Source organism: Pseudorasbora parva, chromosome 21 (assembly GCF_024679245.1).
Source record: "Pseudorasbora parva isolate DD20220531a chromosome 21, ASM2467924v1, whole genome shotgun sequence".
Taxonomy (NCBI): Eukaryota; Metazoa; Chordata; class Actinopteri; order Cypriniformes; family Gobionidae; genus Pseudorasbora; species Pseudorasbora parva.
In genome coordinates, this window is record NC_090192.1 from 4,596,737 (window position 1) to 4,616,389 (window position 19,653).

At 35.0% G+C, this 19,653-nt stretch overlaps 1 protein-coding gene across 8 annotated transcripts in view; it reads right to left on the bottom strand.

Moving 5' to 3' along the window:
• tanc2b (tetratricopeptide repeat, ankyrin repeat and coiled-coil containing 2b) overlaps positions 1–19,653 on the bottom strand; it is a 258,320-nt gene that overhangs the window by 85,682 nt on the left and 152,985 nt on the right. The gene's annotated exons all lie outside the window — the stretch shown is intronic.

Sequence of the window (19,653 nt, forward strand, 5' to 3'; positions counted from 1 at the left end):
TGGTACAAAATGTGATATCAGGCATATATTGGCAATAACATGAAAGGCATGTGAGATATTACAAGAAATGTAATATCAGTTTTTCCTTATCAGTATGGACCTGAAGGATTAACACCATCATGTTCCATGGAAATCAATTATGTGTGTTTTGAGCATTTTAGGTTAATGTACACTAATGCACTTCAGAGGAGAACACACACTCCTAACAAAACAAACCCTAGACAGGGTTCAGTAGAGCATGTCTAATACTTCCTTCAGATAGTGCAGCGCTTTCTACACACATTCACACATGTAGCGCAACATCTGCTACATCTCCGATCGTGCTAAACAACTGGGCTGCACTTGTGTGTGAGCGCGTGTCCGAGTTCATTTGAGGTCGGCTGCAATGAAGACTCGTCTCAAAACCCTGACGCTGGTTCAGTGCGTTTCTGCACAATAAGTGCATCAGATTGAGAAATAGACATTTGTGATGATTCAGTTAGAAAGCTTTAGTTTCCTGTCTGTCTTCGATGGCACTAACTCACATTTGCATTTCTGTCAATCGCGAAAAGCTGTGGTGAAATATGCAGATAGATGTTAGAGAATATTTATGAACTAATCATCTTGTATTGATATTTAATTACACTATGTCATTGATTTAAACGCAAATATCACAAAATGATTTTTGGTTGAAAAACGTATCTGAAGCAAAACGATTCAGCTTATTATAAGAGCTCAAGTGTCATAACAACATCAAGAAAAATAACAGCGCTCAGAAATCGAAACACTAGAGTTTACACGGCAGCAGAAGGCTGAGAATGCTGTGGTTTTGATAGCATGAACAATTCAATGAAATAAAAATGTTTTAATTTTTAAACCCTCCAACATTAATATACAGTACATATACACTGATCAGGCACAACATTATGACCACCTTTCTAATATTGTGTTGGTCCCCCTTTTGCTGCTAAAACAGCCCTGACCCGTCGAGACATGGACTCCACTAGACCTCTGAAGGTGTGCTGTGGTATCTGACACCAAGATGTTAGCAGCAGATTCTTTAAATCCTGTAAGTTGTGAGGTGGGGCCTCCATGGATCGGACTTGTTTGTTCAGCTCATCCCACAGATGCTCGATTGGATTGAGATCTGGGGAATTTGGAGGCCAAGTCAACGCCTCAAACTCGTTGTGCTCCTCAAACCATTCCTGAAGCATTTGTGCTTTGTGTCAGGAGCATTATCCTGCTGGAAGAGCCACAGCCACCAGAATACCGTTTCCATGAAAGGATGAACATGGTCTCAGCAATGCTTAGGTAGGTGGAGCGTGTCAAAGTAACATCCACATGGATGGAGGACCCAAGGTTTCCCAGCAGAACATTGGCCAAAGCATCACACTGCCTCCGCCGGCTCGCCTTCTTCCCATAGTGCATCCTGGGGCCATGTGTTCCTCAGGTAAGCCACACACACACACACACACACCCGGCCATCCACATGATGTAAAAGAAAATGTGATTTCTTTAGACCAGGCCACCCTCTTCCATTATTCTGTGGTCCAGTTCTGGTGCTCACGTGCCACTGTTGGTGCTTTCGGCGGGGTCAGGGGTCAGCATGGGCACCTGGACTGGTCAGCGGCTATGCCGCCCCATACACAACAAACTGAGATGCTCTGTGTATTCTGACAGCTTTCTATCAGAACAGCATTAACTTCTTGAGCAGTTTGAGCTCCAGCAGCTCGTCTGTTTGATCGGACCACACGGGCCAGCCTTCGCTCCCCACGTGCATCAATGAGCCTTGGCCGCCCATGACCCTGTGGCCGGTTCTCCACTGTTCCTACCTTGGAGCACTTTTGATAGATACTGACCACTGCAGACCGGGAACAGCCCACAAGAGCTGCAGTTTTGGAGATGCTCTGACCCAGTCGTCTAGTCATCACAATTTGGCCCTTATATACAGTACAGGCCAAACGTTTGGACACATTACTATTTGTAATGTTTTTGAAAGGAGTTTCTTCTGCTCATTAAGCCTGCATTTATTTGATCAAAAATAAAGGAAAAAAATTAATATTGTGATATATTATTACAATATAAAATAATTGATTTTCAATTAATTGTACTTTAAATTATAATTTTTTTCTGTGATCAAAGCTGAATTTTCAGGATCATTCCTCCAGTCTTCAGTGATCATGATCCTTCAGAAATCATTATCATATGAGGATTCATTTTCAAAGTTGGAAACAGTTCTGCTGATTAATATTTTTTCATAACCTGTGATACTTTTTTATAATACTTTGATGAATAAAAAGAAAAAGAAAAAAAGAAAAAAATGGAATAAAAAAAATAGAAATCTTTTGTAACAAGAATATACACTACTGGTCAGTCATTTGGGGTCAGTCATTTTTTTTCTTTCTTTTAAAAAAATAAATAAATCAATAATTGTATTCAGCAAGGATGTGTTAAATTGATAAAAATTGATAGTAAAGGAGATTTATATTAATTGAAAATATGTTTTTATTTTGAATAAAGCAGTTCTTTTGAACCTTTTATTCATCAAAAATATTAATCAGCAGAACTGTTTCCAACACTCATAATGAATCCTCATATGAGGATGATTTCTGAAGGATCATGATCACTGAAGACTGGAGGAACCATCCTGAACATTCAGCTTTGATCACAGAAATAAATGATCATTTTAAGCATAATAAATTGAAAACCAAATATTTTAAATTTTAATAATATTACAATTTAATACAAAATTAAATTAAAAAATAAAACAAACCTTTATTTTTGATCAAATAAATGCAGGCTTGATAAGCAGAAGAAACTTATTACAAAAACATTACAATTAGTAATGTGTCCAAACTTTTGGCCTGTACTATATATATATACACACACACACACACACACACACACACACACACACACACACACACACACACACCGTGCGCGCACACACACACACACACACACACTCACTCACTCACTCACTCACTCACTCACTCACTCACTCACTCACTCACTCACTCACTCACTCACTCACTCACTCACTCACTCACTCACTCACTCACTCACTCACACACACACACACACACACACACACACACACACACACACACACACACACACACACACACACACACACACACACACACACGTTTTTTAAACATTATTAAGAATCATCATCATATTAGAATGTTAGTCTGGGGTAATGATGGTGAAAATTCAGCTTTGATCACAAGAATAAATGACATTTTAAAATATATTACAATAGAAAACATCTATTTAAAATTGTAATAATATTTCACAATATTATCTATTTTACAGTAGTTTTTATAAATTATGTATCGATCATCAGACACGAGTGTAATGACCAATTCATCTGACCATTCTGGCATGAATGATAAAACACGTGAAAAAATTTGAAATTTGTTATGTATTTTTCAATTAGCCTAAGCCTTGAAAATGCTGAGAAAGTGAGTGTGCGAGTCATTTGACAAATGCAGGTTATCAAGAACAGCACACAACTATCAGTGAAGAAAGCCTCTGCGTGTACTTTGTGGATTTCCCTGACACCATGACAGGTTAGCTTATCCTCTGTGTTAATGAGCGAAATGAAAACAGTTAATAATGTCAGCCACACAAATCACAGCACTAAGCTTTCTTCAGTGAGGACTGATGCTGCAAATTTGTTGAGCTAATCAAAATGACATCTTTCCAGCGCATGTGTTCATTGTGACTAGAGCAGAGGAGAGCAAGGATATTAAAAAGATGAGCTGCTGTTTAATGCGTGAGCAGCGTCTGATCCTCGGCCATTAATGATCCTGCCACTGAATTACCCCGCTGATGCCCACGGTCTTTTTAGTGGAAATGCACACAGAGACCATGTTAATGTGCAAAAATACATTTAGTGGCTTTATCAGATCATTTTATTAGCATGGATTTCTCATTCATTCATTTAATGTTCACAATATGTACACAATGATTTTGCGATGAATACTTGCGATAAACAGTGCTTGCCTACTTAAATGCTCATGAGAAGAGTGTAATACTAATGCAATAGAAATTGCAAAATTAAGGAGTGACCAATGGACTTTGTAAAAAGCTGTCATTTTGTGAAGAAAAGCTCATATATTTATGTAGTAGTACACTTAAAAAATTCTGGGTAAAAAACAACCCAATGTTGGGTCAAATATGGGTTGTTTTAACCCAGCGCTTGGGTTGTCTTAAGCAAATATTTAACCCAACCACAGGGTTAAAACGACCCAATTGCTGGGTTAGTCCATATTTGACCCAACATTGGGTTAAAACAACCCAGCATTTTTTAGAGTGTAACATGCAAAAAAAAAAAAAAAAAAAAAGACAAAAAAAAGGCAAACAGTTCCAAAATAATAAATAAAGATTCACAACTCATTAGTATGAGAGGTGTATACACACACACATATGTGACCCTGGAGCACTTCACCAGTCCTGCGTCTCACAGGTACATTTTATGGGTCAAAATTATAGATTTTTCTTTTATACCAAAAATCATTAGGATATTAAGCAGATTATGTTCCATGAAGATATTTATATATATTTCCATAAATATAATATTAAAAATAAAAAATGTATTATTAGTAGTAATATGTATTGCTAAGGACTTCATTTGGAGAACTTTAAAGGGGATTTTCCCAATATTTAGATTTTTTTGCACCCTCAGATTTTCCAATTCCAGATTTTCAAATAGTTGTATCTTAGCCAAATATTTAAACAAACCATACATCACTGGAAAGATGATTTATTCAGCTTTCAGATGATATAGAAATCTCAATTACCTAAAATGTACCCTTATGACTGTCTCTGTGGTCCAGGGTCACACATTATACAGTGGGTGTGGAAAGTATTCAGAACCCTTTACATTTTTCAATCTTTGTTATATTGCAGCCATTTGCTAAAATCATTTAAGTAAAACAATTGTTCTCATTAATATACACACAGTACCCCATATTGACAGAAAACACAGAATTGTTGACATTTTAGCAGATTTATTAAAAAAGAAAACCTGAAATATCACATGGTCCTAAGTATTCAGACCCTTTGCTGTGACACTCATATATTTAACGCAGGTGCTGTCCATTTCTTCTGATCATCCTTGAGATGGCTCTACACCTTCATTTGATTCCAGCTGTGTTTGATTATACGGATTGGACTTGATTAGGAAAGCCACACACCTGTCTATATAAGACCTTACAGCTCACAGTGCATGTCAGAGCAAATGAGAATCATGAGGTCAAATGAGCAGCCTGAAGCGCTCAGAGACAGAATCGTGCAAGACACAGATCTGGCCATGGTTACAAAAAAAATTCTGCTGCACTTAAGGTTCCTGAGAGCACATAATCCTCCATAATTCTTGGCCTCCATAATCCTTAAATGGAAGATGTTTGGGAAGACCAGAACCCTTCATAGAGTTGGCCGTCCGGGCAAACTGAGCTATCGGGGGAGAAGACGCTTGGCGATCACTGTGGCTGAGCTCCAGAGATGCAGCCGGGAGATGGAAGAAAGTTGTAGAAAGTCACCCATCACTGCAGCCCTCCACCAGTCGGGGCTTTATGGCAGAGTGGCCCGACAGAAGCCTCTCCTCAGTGCAAGGCAAATGAAAGTTTGAAAGTTTCATGAAAGTTTCCCACATGGAGTTTTCTAAAAAAAAAAAAAACACCCGAAGGACTCCAAGATGGTGAGAAATAAGATTCTCTGCTCCGATGAGACCAAGATTTAACTTTTTGGCGGTATGTGTTGAGAAAAATATCACCTGTCCAATACAGTCCCAACAATACATTTACATGATAAATGAAATTAAAATCACCATTTTCTCCAGAATGACTGTACAGCCAAATCAAATTTTGTTGCAATATTTTCCTGTTTAACACTCTGAAGCTGCTTTGAAACAATCTTCTTTGTAAAAGTGCTATATAAATAAAGTTGACATGACTTAACAGTGAAGCATGGTGGTGGCAGCATCATGCTGTGGGGGTGTTTTTTCAGCAGCAGGGACAGGACGACTGGTTGCAATTGAGGGAAAGATGAAAGCGGCCAAGTACAGGGATATCCTGGACGAAAACATTCTCCAGAGTGCTTAAGACATCAGACTGGGCTGAAGGTTCACCTTCCAACAAGACAATGACCTTAAGCACACAGCTAAAATAACGACAGAGTGGCTTCACAACAAATCTGTGACTGTTCTTGAATGGCCCAGCCAGAGCCCTGACTTAAACCCAATTGAGCATCTCTGGAGAGAGCTGAAAATGGCTGTCCACCAACGTTTACCATCCAACCTGACAGAACTGGAGAGGATCTGCAGGAGGAATGGCAGAGGATCCCCAAATCCAGGAGTGAAAAACGTGTTGCATCTTTCCCCAAAAGACTCATGACTGTATGAGATCAAAAGGGTGCTTCTACTAAATACTGAGCAAAGGGTCTGAATACTTAGGACCATGTGATATTTCAGGTTTTCTGTTTTAATAAATCTGTAAAAATGTCAACAATTCTATGTTTTTCTGTCAATACAGGGTGCTGTGTGTACATTAATGAGAAAAAAATGGACTTAAATGATTTTAACAAATGGCAGCAATATAACAAAGAGTGAAACATTTAAGGTGCATGGTCTGAATACTGTTAGATGCAATAAATAAAGATTAAAAAGATTTGACAGCACAAATATGATTAAATATAACTTTGTTCAATGGTTAAAAACGAATAAAAAAGGTTATTTTAATTGCAATTTCCATTTCAGTGCAAATACATAAAGAATTAGATATATGCCGCAACATGTCAAAAGTTTGCAAAAACGAAATGGAATAAAAGGCCTTTTTGTCACAATATCACCCTGTTTGGACTTCTGTTTTCCCGCCACTAGTCTGTCACCATAGTTACCGATCTCATTTATTATCACTGTCAGCCGTGTGCCGTATATCACTTGGTTTGATCCGTGTATTTAAGTCATGTGTCTTCAGTTCACGTGCTCCGGTCTCATTCATGTATGGTTGTGTTTTGCTCGCTGTCTTCATGTGGATTCAACCTGAAGATATTATTAAATACTATTTGAACTGTTCGTCTTCACATGCAGCTCAACCTTGAAACCTTTTGTAGCCTATGCATCTTACAGCTTTTAATTTTTATTCAGTTCAACATCATTTTAGTTAATAAAGATAATGAAGAACATATACTTGTTTAAAGGAAAAAATCTCTGTCTACCTTTATATATTATTCTATAGCTAATAAGATGCAGCCTTCAAACAAACCTCAAGCAACTGGCATGAGGAAGAAGAAGAAGAAGAAGAAGAAGAAGAAGAAAATATTGCTGTGTATGTGTTATATGATTAAATATGACTGTGATAATTAAGTAGAAAATATGAGACTGATATGTGAAAAAATAATTCTATGTATAGCTCTTATATCTTTAAAACAACTTTTTTTAAAATAAAACATTATTTTAGTTCATAAAGCTAATGAAGAACATACGCTTGTTTTAGGTCACAATTTAAAGCCTTATATACCTCTGTGTTATATATCCCATTGTATAGTACCTAAAGAAATTGGCATGGTTAGCCGTGTCAGTATAAATCCAGCCCCTAGAGGCTTCAAACTGGCAGCTTTATCATAATATAACATGCAAAGGCATTGCAATACAGGAGCACGAAACACTGTAGAGACGGTGTGAAAACCAAACCTGCCTTTCAGTGCCAAAGAGGGTGAGCAACAGCGCTCGCACCTGTGGGCAGTCCACACACACACACACACACACACACACACACGCACACACACGCGCACACACACACACACAATGACAACACATTCTGACTGAGCTGCACGGCTACATCTCGAATGTGCGGCCCAGATCACCATGGTAACCGGGGGAAGAGGACGGGAGCTCCAGCAGGTCCTGGTGCACATTCTCCAGATAAACATCTATTTACAGTTCTGCACAAACATCTGAAGCATCATCACGCTGTGATACCTGCCAGAACGTTCACAGTAACACCGGCCCTATGATCACAGCTGGTGCAAAATGCCTAAATCCCTGACATACAATGAAGCTATTGTATGGCTTCAGAATGTAAAGCACTAGATAGTTATACTGTTGTACTCGTATAGATTGTTATGTTGGTTTTTATGGTTCAAGTTTAGAGCTTGACAAAGCGGATCACTGTCCACTTGGATTGCATGAAAATTCATATGGATGATCTCACGTAAATGGAAACTGCCCCTTGCCGAGTGTTTATAAGGTTCCATGGGAGCCTTCAGTCAGACACACACTGTTGAAGCCTTATTCAGGAAGGACTGACGAGAGCGAGGGAGATCCTCAGACCCAGCAGCTGCGCTGATTCACAGCGATCAGACAGGCGTGGCTCTCGCTCGCAAAAGCAGCTCATTTACTTCAGCGCCCAGACTTGATTTTAAAACTCTTTATACAACTATTTTAAAAGGAGTCCAAATGATACATTTGGTGCCAAATGCTTGTCTTTTTGAAATGCTCAGTTCCATTCAAAGGCACTAAAAACTCCTGTTCAAAATAAATAAATGAATGAATGAATGAATGAATGAATGAATGAATGAATGAATGAATGAATGAATAACACCAGTGCATCAAAAGTGCACATTATATAAACTGGCATCACCTTTTGAAGAAATCTTTATTTACAGGTAAAGACATAATGTTTTATTTAAAGCCATAAAAAGTATGAAAATGGAATTATTATTTAATATATTGTTATTAGAAAAATATTGTATTGTTTTAAGGGCACCTATTATGCAAAATTCCCTTATACATGGTGTTTGAACATAAATGTGTGTTGGCAGTGTGTAACCAGCCTATAATGTTAAAAATCCACCCAGAACAAACTGTTTGCAGATTCTGGGGAATATGACGTCAGATTTCAGATATGATTTCACAGGCCCCGCCCACAAGTGTTGAATGACACTGGCATATTAGCATAGACTCCGCCCTCAGAGAGCGGTTCACAGTCCGTCATGTTTATCTCCTCGCCAGAGCGATTAACCGCAGCAAGAAATGTGTTCTTAATAAAGCTACTAAAGTTCATTCAGTCGGAGCAGCGAGTGATTTTCTGTTTATCTTTTGTTGTTTGATTCATATTAACAGCAGATATAGCAGCAGGTACTGTATATAACACCTCCTTCACTTTAGTAATGTTACACAGATCTAATATACACACAGGATTTCTGGACAGACATAACCAACTGTTTTCATGTGAACTTTGACATAAACTTGTGTGTATTTGACAGTTTAATCTCAATAACACGAGAACTAGTCTAGTTTAATATCTTACTCACGGACGCGCCGACATCCAGCTCTCCATGCGCATGCGCCGGGGGTGTGTGTGTGTGTAGAGTTAAGAGCGTACTGTAAGGCTCAGAGCGATGAGGCTTTAAAACGCATGCAGATGATATTTCAGGATGATGAAGAACTGCAAGGTCTCGTGAGCTTGTCCACCATGGAGATGATAATCAAAGCCAAACAGATGCATCATGTTTCAGTTTTCATTCATGATCATTGGCTGTGAAGGCTCCGCCCTCTAGGGTGGGGAGCAGCAGCTCATTTGCATTTAAAGGAGACACACACAAAACAGCTCATTTTTCTTAATCCCAAAATGATATCTTAAATTACCTGAATTTTGATCTGAAACTTCACAGACACACTACACTGTAAAAAATGATTTAGAAAAAAAGTTACCTGGTTGCCTTAAAATTTTGAGTTCATTGAAATTAAAATTTTAAGTTAATACAATGAACATTTTTTGAGATTCGACTACTTTTATTAAAATATTATTAAAAGATTTTGTAAGCATATTGTGTAATTGTGTGTGTTTTATTTCTGATGATGCAGTGAAACATGCCAAATTGTGCTATTTTCATGATTTATCAAATGTTTTATGTGCTTCAGATACAATAATATTTGTTTCTATTTATTAAACAAATTTCCTTCATTGTATCAACTCAATTTTTTTATTTCAATAAACTCAAAATTTTAAGGCAACCAGGTTACTTACTTTAAAAAAAAAAGTTAAACCAACAAAAAACAACATTTTTTTAAAAGTGTATGGGGACATTTTTATTGTCTGAGACTTATATTACATCTGGAAAAAAAGGGGCATTACAGGTTCCCTTTAAAATATAAATCAAAACAAAACAAAAATATAAGTTTAAATAAATAAATAACCTTATAAAGATGTCTTTCTTTCCAAACGAAGACTAATAGACTAAAAGACTTTAAGCTATAGTTAAACTAAGTTAAACTTAAGTTAAGCTAAGCTAGGCTACAAAAAACTCAATGAAAAAATAAAAAATAAAACTGTTTTTTTATTTAAAATAAAACATTTAAATGATTCAAAATAATAAATAAAGAAATGAATAAAAACACCAGTTCTTTCCAAAAATGTGCCCATTATAATCAACTGAATAAAGATGTCTAAAGAGGCCTAATCCTGGAAATTGCATAGATGCTAATCAGATTGAGGCCTAATGTATGTGGACACCCAAACACCAGAGCCATATGTGCCTGCTGAACGTTTAATATCAAAAGCATTAGCATTAATATGGAGCTGGTTTTCCCTAACAGCTTTGACTCTTCTGGGAAGCTTTCCATGAGATGTTGTAACATAGCTGTGGGGATTAGTTCTCATTCAGACACGAGAGCATCAGTGAGATCAGCCACTCATGCTGGCTCACAATCACTGCTCCAACTCATCCCAAAGGTTAAACGGGTGCAGGCCCACAGTCATGCAAAAGTCAAAATCATAAATCATGTTCACAACACATTAGAATATAGCTGATGTATACACATAAACGTATTTGTTGAATATGTGGAGCATGATTTGAGACCGGTGAGATTTAGCAGTGGAATTTAACTCTACAGAAATAGAGCGCAACAGTCCCGTAAAAAAAAAAACCCATTAGATTTCTTCATAGCAATCCTCTCTGCACAATAACATTATGTGATGTTATTTTAAAGCATGAAAACTTTTAATAAAACATCAGTTGAGCATTTTTTATTTTTATGTTTATGGGTTGATGGAGATATTTGACACATTATTGGTCATTCAGTGTCTACAGGGAAAAAGTAACACTTTGGAAACTTGTTTCTGTCACAGAATTGCAGCTTTTCATCTCACAATTCTGACTTTCCCCCCACAAAAAGGAGTCAGATTTGTGAGATATAAAGTCAGAATTGAGAGATATAAAGTCAGAATTGAGTGATATAAAGTCAGAATTGAGAGATATAAAGTCAGAATTGAGTGATATAAAGTCAGAATTGAGAGATATAAAGTCAGAATTGAGAGATATAAAGTCAGAATTGAGAGATATAAAGTCAGAATTGAGAGATATAAAGTCAGAATTGAGAGATATAAAGTCAGAATTGAGAGATATAAAGTCAGAATTGTGAGATATAAAGTCAGAATTGAGTGATATAAAGTCAGAATTGTGAGATATAAAGTCAGAATTGAGAGATATAAAGTCAGAATTGAGAGATATAAAGTCAGAATTGAGAGATATAAAGTCAGAATTGAGTGATATAAAGTCAGAATTGAGAGATATAAAGTCAGAATTGAGAGATATAAAGTCAGAATTGTGAGATATAAAGTCAGAATTGAGAGATATAAAGTCAGAATTGAGAGATATAAAGTCAGAATTGAGAGATATAAAGTCAGAATTGAGTGATATAAAGTCAGAATTGAGAGATATAAAGTCAGAATTGAGAGATATAAAGTCAGAATTGAGAGATATAAAGTCAGAATTGAGTGATATAAAGTCAGAATTGAGAGATATAAAGTCAGAATTGTGAGATATAAAGTCAGAATTGTGAGATATAAAGTCAGAATTGAGTGATATAAAGTCAGAATTGAGAGATATAAAGTCAGAATTGAGAGATATAAAGTCAGAATTGAGAGATATAAAGTCAGAATTGAGTGATATAAAGTCAGAATTGAGAGATATAAAGTCAGAATTGAGAGATATAAAGTCAGATTTGTGAGATATAAAGTCAGAATTGAGAGATATAAAGTCAGAATTGAGTGATATAAAGTCAGAATTGAGAGATATAAAGTCAGAATTGAGAGATATAAAGTCAGAATTGTGAGATATAAAGTCAGAATTGAGAGATATAAAGTCAGAATTGAGTGATATAAAGTCAGAATTGAGAGATATAAAGTCAGAATTGAGAGATATAAAGTCAGAATTGAGAGATATAAAGTCAGAATTGAGAGATATAAAGTCAGATTTGTGAGATATAAAGTCAGAATTGAGAGATATAAAGTCAGAATTGAGAGATATAAAGTCAGAATTGAGTGATATAAAGTCAGAATTGAGAGATATAAAGTCAGAATTGTGAGATATAAAGTCAGAATTGAGAGATATAAAGTCAGAATTGAGAGATATAAAGTCAGATTTTTGAGATATAAAGTCAGAATTGAGAGATATAAAGTCAGAATTGAGAGATATAAAGTCAGATTTGTGAGATATAAAGTCAGAATTGAGAGATATAAAGTCAGAATTGAGAGATATAAAGTCAGAATTGAGAGATATAAAGTCAGAATTGAGAGATATAAAGTCAGAATTGAGAGATATAACGTCAGAATTGAGAGATATAAAGTCAGAATTGAGAGATATAAAGTCAGAATTGTGAGATATAAAGTCAGAATTGAGAGATATAAAGTCAGAATTGAGAGATATAAAGTCAGAATTGAGTGATATAAAGTCAGAATTGAGAGATATAAAGTCAGAATTGAGAGATATAAAGTCAGAATTGAGTGATATAAAGTCAGAATTGAGAGATATAAAGTCAGAATTGTGAGATATAAAGTCAGAATTGAGAGATATAAAGTCAGAATTGAGAGATATAAAGTCAGAATTGAGAGATATAAAGTCAGAATTGAGTGATATAAAGTCAGAATTGAGAGATATAAAGTCAGAATTGAGAGATATAAAGTCAGAATTGAGTGATATAAAGTCAGAATTGAGAGATATAAAGTCAGAATTGTGAGATATAAAGTCAGAATTGAGAGATATAAAGTCAGAATTGAGAGATATAAAGTCAGAATTGAGAGATATAAAGTCAGAATTGAGTGATATAAAGTCAGAATTGAGAGATATAAAGTCAGAATTGAGAGATATAAAGTCAGAATTGAGAGATATAAAGTCAGAATTGAGAGATATAAAGTCAGAATTGAGAGATATAAAGACAGAATTGAGAGATATAAAGTCAGAATTGAGAGATATAAAGTCAGAATTGAGTGATATAAAGTCAGAATTGAGAGATATAAAGTCAGAATTGTGAGATATAAAGTCAGAATTGAGAGATATAAAGTCAGAATTGTGAGATATAAAGTCAGAATTGAGTGATATAAAGTCAGAATTGAGAGATATAAAGTCAGAATTGTGAGATATAAAGTCAGAATTGAGAGATATAAAGTCAGAATTGTGAGATATAAAGTCAGAATTGAGTGATATAAAGTCAGAATTGAGTGATATAAAGTCAGAATTGAGAGATTTAAAGTCAGAATTGAGAGATATAAAGTCAGAATTGTGAGATATAAAGTCAGAATTGTGAGATATAAAGTCAGAATTGAGTGATATAAAGTCAGAATTGTGAGATATAAAGTCAGAATTGAGAGATATAAAGTCAGAATTGAGAGATATAAAGTCAGAATTGTGAGATATAAAGTCAGAATTGTGAGATATAAAGTCAGAATTGAGTGATATAAAGTCAGAATTGAGAGATTTAAAGTCAGAATTGTGAGATATAAAGTCAGAATTGAGAGATATAAAGTCAGAATTGAGTGATATAAAGTCAGAATTGAGAGATATAAAGTCGGAATTGTGAGATATAAAGTCAGAATTGAGAGATATAAAGTCGGAATTGTGAGATATAAAGTCAGAATTGTGAGATATAAAGTCAGAATTGAGAGATATAAAGTCAGAATTGAGAGATATAAAGTCAGAATTGTGAGATATAAAGTCAGAATTGAGAGATATAAAGTCAGAATTGCGAGATATAAAGTCAGAATTGTGAGATATAAAGTCAGAATTGAAATTGAGTGATATAAAGTCAGAATTGTGAGATATAAAGTCAGAATTGTGAGATATTAAGTCAGAATTGTGAGATATAAAGTCAGAATTGTGAGATATAAAGTCAGAATTGAGAGATATAAAGTCGGAATTGAGTGATATAAAGTCAGAATTGAGAGATATAAAGTCGGAATTGTGAGATATAAAGTCAGAATTGTGAGATATAAAGTCAGAATTGAGAGATATAAAGTCAGAATTGAGAGATATAAAGTCAGAATTGTGAGATATAAAGTCAGAATTGAGAGATATAAAGTCAGAATTGCGAGATATAAAGCCAGAATTGTGAGATATAAAGTCAGAATTGAAATTGAGTGATATAAAGTCAGAATTGTGAGATATAAAGTCAGAATTGTGAGATATAAAGTCAGAATTGTGAGATATAAAGTCAGAATTGAAATTGAGTGATATAAAGTCAGAATTGAAATTGAGTGATATAAAGTCAGAATTGAGAGATATAAAGTCAGAATTGAGTGATATAAAGTCAGAATTGAGAGATATAAAGTCAGAATTGTGAGATATAAAGTCAGAATTGTGAGATATAAAGTCAGAATTGAGAGATATAAAGTCAGAATTGAAATTGAGTGATATAAAGTCAGAATTGAGAGATATAAAGTCAGAATTGAGAGATATAAAGTCAGAATTGTAAGATATAAAGTCAGAATTGAGAGATATAAAGTCAGAATTGAGAGATATAAAGTCAGAATTGTGAGATATAAAGTCAGAATTGAGTGATATAAAGTCAGAATTGAGAGATATAAAGTCAGAATTGTGAGATATAAAGTCAGAATTGAGAGATATAAAGTCAGAATTGTGAGATATAAAGTCAGAATTGAGTGATATAAAGTCAGAATTGAGTGATATAAAGTCAGAATTGAGAGATTTAAAGTCAGAATTGAGAGATATAAAGTCAGAATTGTGAGATATAAAGTCAGAATTGTGAGATATAAAGTCAGAATTGAGTGATATAAAGTCAGAATTGTGAGATATAAAGTCAGAATTGAGAGATATAAAGTCAGAATTGAGAGATATAAAGTCAGAATTGTGAGATATAAAGTCAGAATTGTGAGATATAAAGTCAGAATTGAGTGATATAAAGTCAGAATTGAGAGATTTAAAGTCAGAATTGTGAGATATAAAGTCAGAATTGAGAGATATAAAGTCAGAATTGAGTGATATAAAGTCAGAATTGAGAGATATAAAGTCGGAATTGTGAGATATAAAGTCAGAATTGAGAGATATAAAGTCGGAATTGTGAGATATAAAGTCAGAATTGTGAGATATAAAGTCAGAATTGAGAGATATAAAGTCAGAATTGAGAGATATAAAGTCAGAATTGTGAGATATAAAGTCAGAATTGAGAGATATAAAGTCAGAATTGCGAGATATAAAGTCAGAATTGTGAGATATAAAGTCAGAATTGAAATTGAGTGATATAAAGTCAGAATTGTGAGATATAAAGTCAGAATTGTGAGATATTAAGTCAGAATTGTGAGATATAAAGTCAGAATTGTGAGATATAAAGTCAGAATTGAGAGATATAAAGTCGGAATTGAGTGATATAAAGTCAGAATTGAGAGATATAAAGTCGGAATTGTGAGATATAAAGTCAGAATTGTGAGATATAAAGTCAGAATTGAGAGATATAAAGTCAGAATTGAGAGATATAAAGTCAGAATTGTGAGATATAAAGTCAGAATTGAGAGATATAAAGTCAGAATTGCGAGATATAAAGCCAGAATTGTGAGATATAAAGTCAGAATTGAAATTGAGTGATATAAAGTCAGAATTGTGAGATATAAAGTCAGAATTGTGAGATATAAAGTCAGAATTGTGAGATATAAAGTCAGAATTGAAATTGAGTGATATAAAGTCAGAATTGAAATTGAGTGATATAAAGTCAGAATTGAGAGATATAAAGTCAGAATTGAGTGATATAAAGTCAGAATTGAGAGATATAAAGTCAGAATTGTGAGATATAAAGTCAGAATTGTGAGATATAAAGTCAGAATTGAGAGATATAAAGTCAGAATTGAGAGATATAAAGTCAGAATTGAGAGATATAAAGTCAGAATTGAGAGATATAAAGTCAGAATTGAAATTGAGTGATATAAAGTCAGAATTGAGAGATATAAAGTCAGAATTGAGAGATATAAAGTCAGAATTGAGAGATATAAAGTCAGAATTGTGAGATATAAAGTCAGAATTGAGAGATATAAAGTCAGAATTGAAATTGAGTGATATAAAGTCAGAATTGAGAGATATAAAGTCAGAATTGAGAGATATAAAGTCAGAATTGAGAGATATAAAGTCAGAATTGAGAGATATAAAGTCAGAATTGAGAGATATAAAGTCAGAATTGAGAGATATAAAGTCAGAATTGTGAGATATAAAGTCAGAATTGAGAGATATAAAGTCAGAATTGAGAGATATAAAGTCAGAATTGTGAGATATAAAGTCAGAATTGTGAGATATAAAGTCAGAATTGAGAGATATAAAGTCAGAATTGAGAGATATAAAGTCAGAATTGAGAGATATAAAGTCAGAATTGAGTGATATAAAGTCAGAATTGAGAGATATAAAGTCAGAATTGAGGAAATGAGTAGGTGGAAATATTGAGGGTGAGAATTGGTAAAGTGGCTAATCAGACATGCTGGTTATGCGGATCTTCAGTGTGTTTAGTGAACCAGGGGACAAGTAATAATAGCCGAGGCAACACACACGGAGCACAAACATTACAAACGCTCCAGAGGAAACGGACAGATGTTGACATGAACTCACCTAGTGAGAAAGAAAAAATGTTCTTTAATATTCTTGATGCCCTTAATTACACAGCACTCTTTTGTTAGTATAAAGCGTTTTAAAAGTTATTTTAGTAGTCAAATAACCCCGGCTTTGTATACTACAAATATTGTTTTCTCCAAACCAAATTGATGTGTTCCTCTCTTGTAAGTCACTTTGGATAAAAGCATCTGCTAAATGCATGAATGTAAATGTAATTGAATGTCGAGACAAGAAACATTAAAGGGAACCTGTTATGCCCCGTTTTACCAGATGTAATATATATTCTTCATCATCCTGAAATATCATCTGCATGCGTTTTAAAGCCTCATCGCTCTGAGCCTTACAGTACGCTCTTAACTCTACACACACACACACCCCCGGCGCATGCGCACAGAGAGCTGGATGTCGGCGCGTCCGTGAGTAAGATATTAAACTAGACTAGTTCTCGTGTTATTGAGATTAAACTGTCAAATACACACAAGGTTATGTCAAAGTTCACATGAAAACAGTTGGTTATGTCTGTCCAGAAATCCTGTGTGTATATTAGATCTGTGTAACATTACTAAAGTGAAGGAGGTGTTATATACAGTACCTGCTGCTATATCTGCTGTTAATATGAATCAAACAACAAAAGATAAACAGAAAATCACTCGCTGCTCCGACTGAATGAACTTTAGTAGCTTTATTAAAGGGGTGGTTGCATGCAATTTCACTTTTTTAACTTTAGTTAGTGTGTAATGTTGCTGCTTGAGCATAAACCGTATCTGCAAAGTTACAGCGCTGAAAGTTCACTGCAAACGGAGATATTGTCTTTTAAAGTCACGGCAGTTTATTGCCTACAAAAACGGCCGGTTTGGACTACAATGAGCTTCTTCCTGGGTTGGTGACATCATAAACCCTTTGCTAGTCTCCGCAGATGTGACTTCTGCCTGTAATGGTAAGGGCCGTGGCGTTTCCATGACAACCTGTGCTTGGCCCTTCAGCCAATAAAAATACAGGAAACCACATTTGGCCATCTAACCAATCTAAGAGCATTGCGTTTTTCAGAGGGATGGACTTCATGGAAGCAAGAAGCAAACAAGCAGTTCAAAGGACAGTGGAGACAGCGGTGTGGAATAAAGGTCAAATATAAGAAAAATATGGTGTAAAAAAAAAAAAAAAGAAGGATTAAGACATGTTTTACTACGCCCCATAAACACAACCAAGCCTAGAAAAAAAACAAGGAACCACCCCTATAAGAACACGTTTCTTGCTGCGGTTAATCGCTCTGGCGAGGAGATAAACATGACAGACTGTGAACTGCTCTCTGAGGGCGGAGTCTATGCTAATACGCCAGTGTCAATCAACACCTGTGGGCGGGGTCTGTAAAATGTGATCTGCAAACAGCTTTTTCTGAGACACTGCTTATGATTTATGGGAATTAAAAAAGGACTGCTTAAAAAAAAAGCACTGGGTTGATTGCTGCCAACACACATTTATGTTCAAACACCTAAGAAAAGTGAATTTTACATAAGAGGTGCCCTTTAATGAAGCCCTTTTAAGTACATTAGGCAAATAATGAAAATTGTGTGCATATTGTAAAATAAAAATATTATTTGCAAAGAATTCAAATGCATTACTTTCAACCCAGACTCCTTAGAAAAAAAGTGCCTCTGGCAATATATTTCTGCAAAATGGTGGGTTTCGAGCGTACCTGATGCTGTGCCAGGTGAGCGACTGAACAAGTTTACTCCATCAGAAAGATATGGAGCTGGTTATGCAAATGTCAAAGTTTTAATGTACAAATCATGCGCTATGGTAAAAGTCGTGTGAGATCATGATAACCAGTGAGATTTGTAGCCCTCGGGGCATGCTACTCCACAAAACACCAACAGAGCATATAAAATACCAAAAATAGAAATATTTCTTAAACCATCGCCAAGTAAAAACGCTGCAACATGACAATACAAACACCAACACAATCATAAAGGGACTTTAACTGTTAGCATTCCCACTTAGACTTAGTCTGGGATTCATGATCCTGTTTTACACGCCTCAACCCACTATTCATCTATTTGATCTATTATGAGATCAATACAATGTTTCTGCTCACTATAGTGATCAAATGCAGATAGCTATTATATGTAATAAACGGACACATAAATGTATCATGGGACAGAATACAGAAGTTTACTGTCACCGTATAAGTTGTGAATTATTATCATGTAATATTGACTGTTGGATCGGCAGAGAATTGTCTTTCTGCAGTCATCAAGAAATTATGTTTATATTCCATCTAAAGAAATATGAGGTAAACGTGTGAATACATATTCCTCCAAATGTGCTCAATTTTGGGATAAAAGTTAGTAGCCTATGTTGTGTACCGAAGCACAATGATAAATTTTTTTTTTAATAAATAATAATAATAATATTAATATATTATTGTGGCAAGCAGCGAGGTGAGGGACCGTGAGAGCGGGCCGGTGACGAGTGCTAATGAGTGCCAGCTGCGTGTCACACCGGTCTCGTCTCGCGAACCCCGTCACAATTGTATATATTACATATATTATATATATATATAGGAATATAGGAGGAATATATATATATATATGTGTGTGTGTGTGTGTGTGTGTGTGTGTGTGTGTGTGTGTGTGTACAAGAATATGTTAGAATATGTACAGGTTTGTGTCTCATTATTCTATTCAGAATATCAATGACTACATATGATTTTGCATGATTTTTCATTCCTTTATTAGTTTATAAGAATAATTAGTTTAATTGTAAATAGTTGTCAAAAATCAA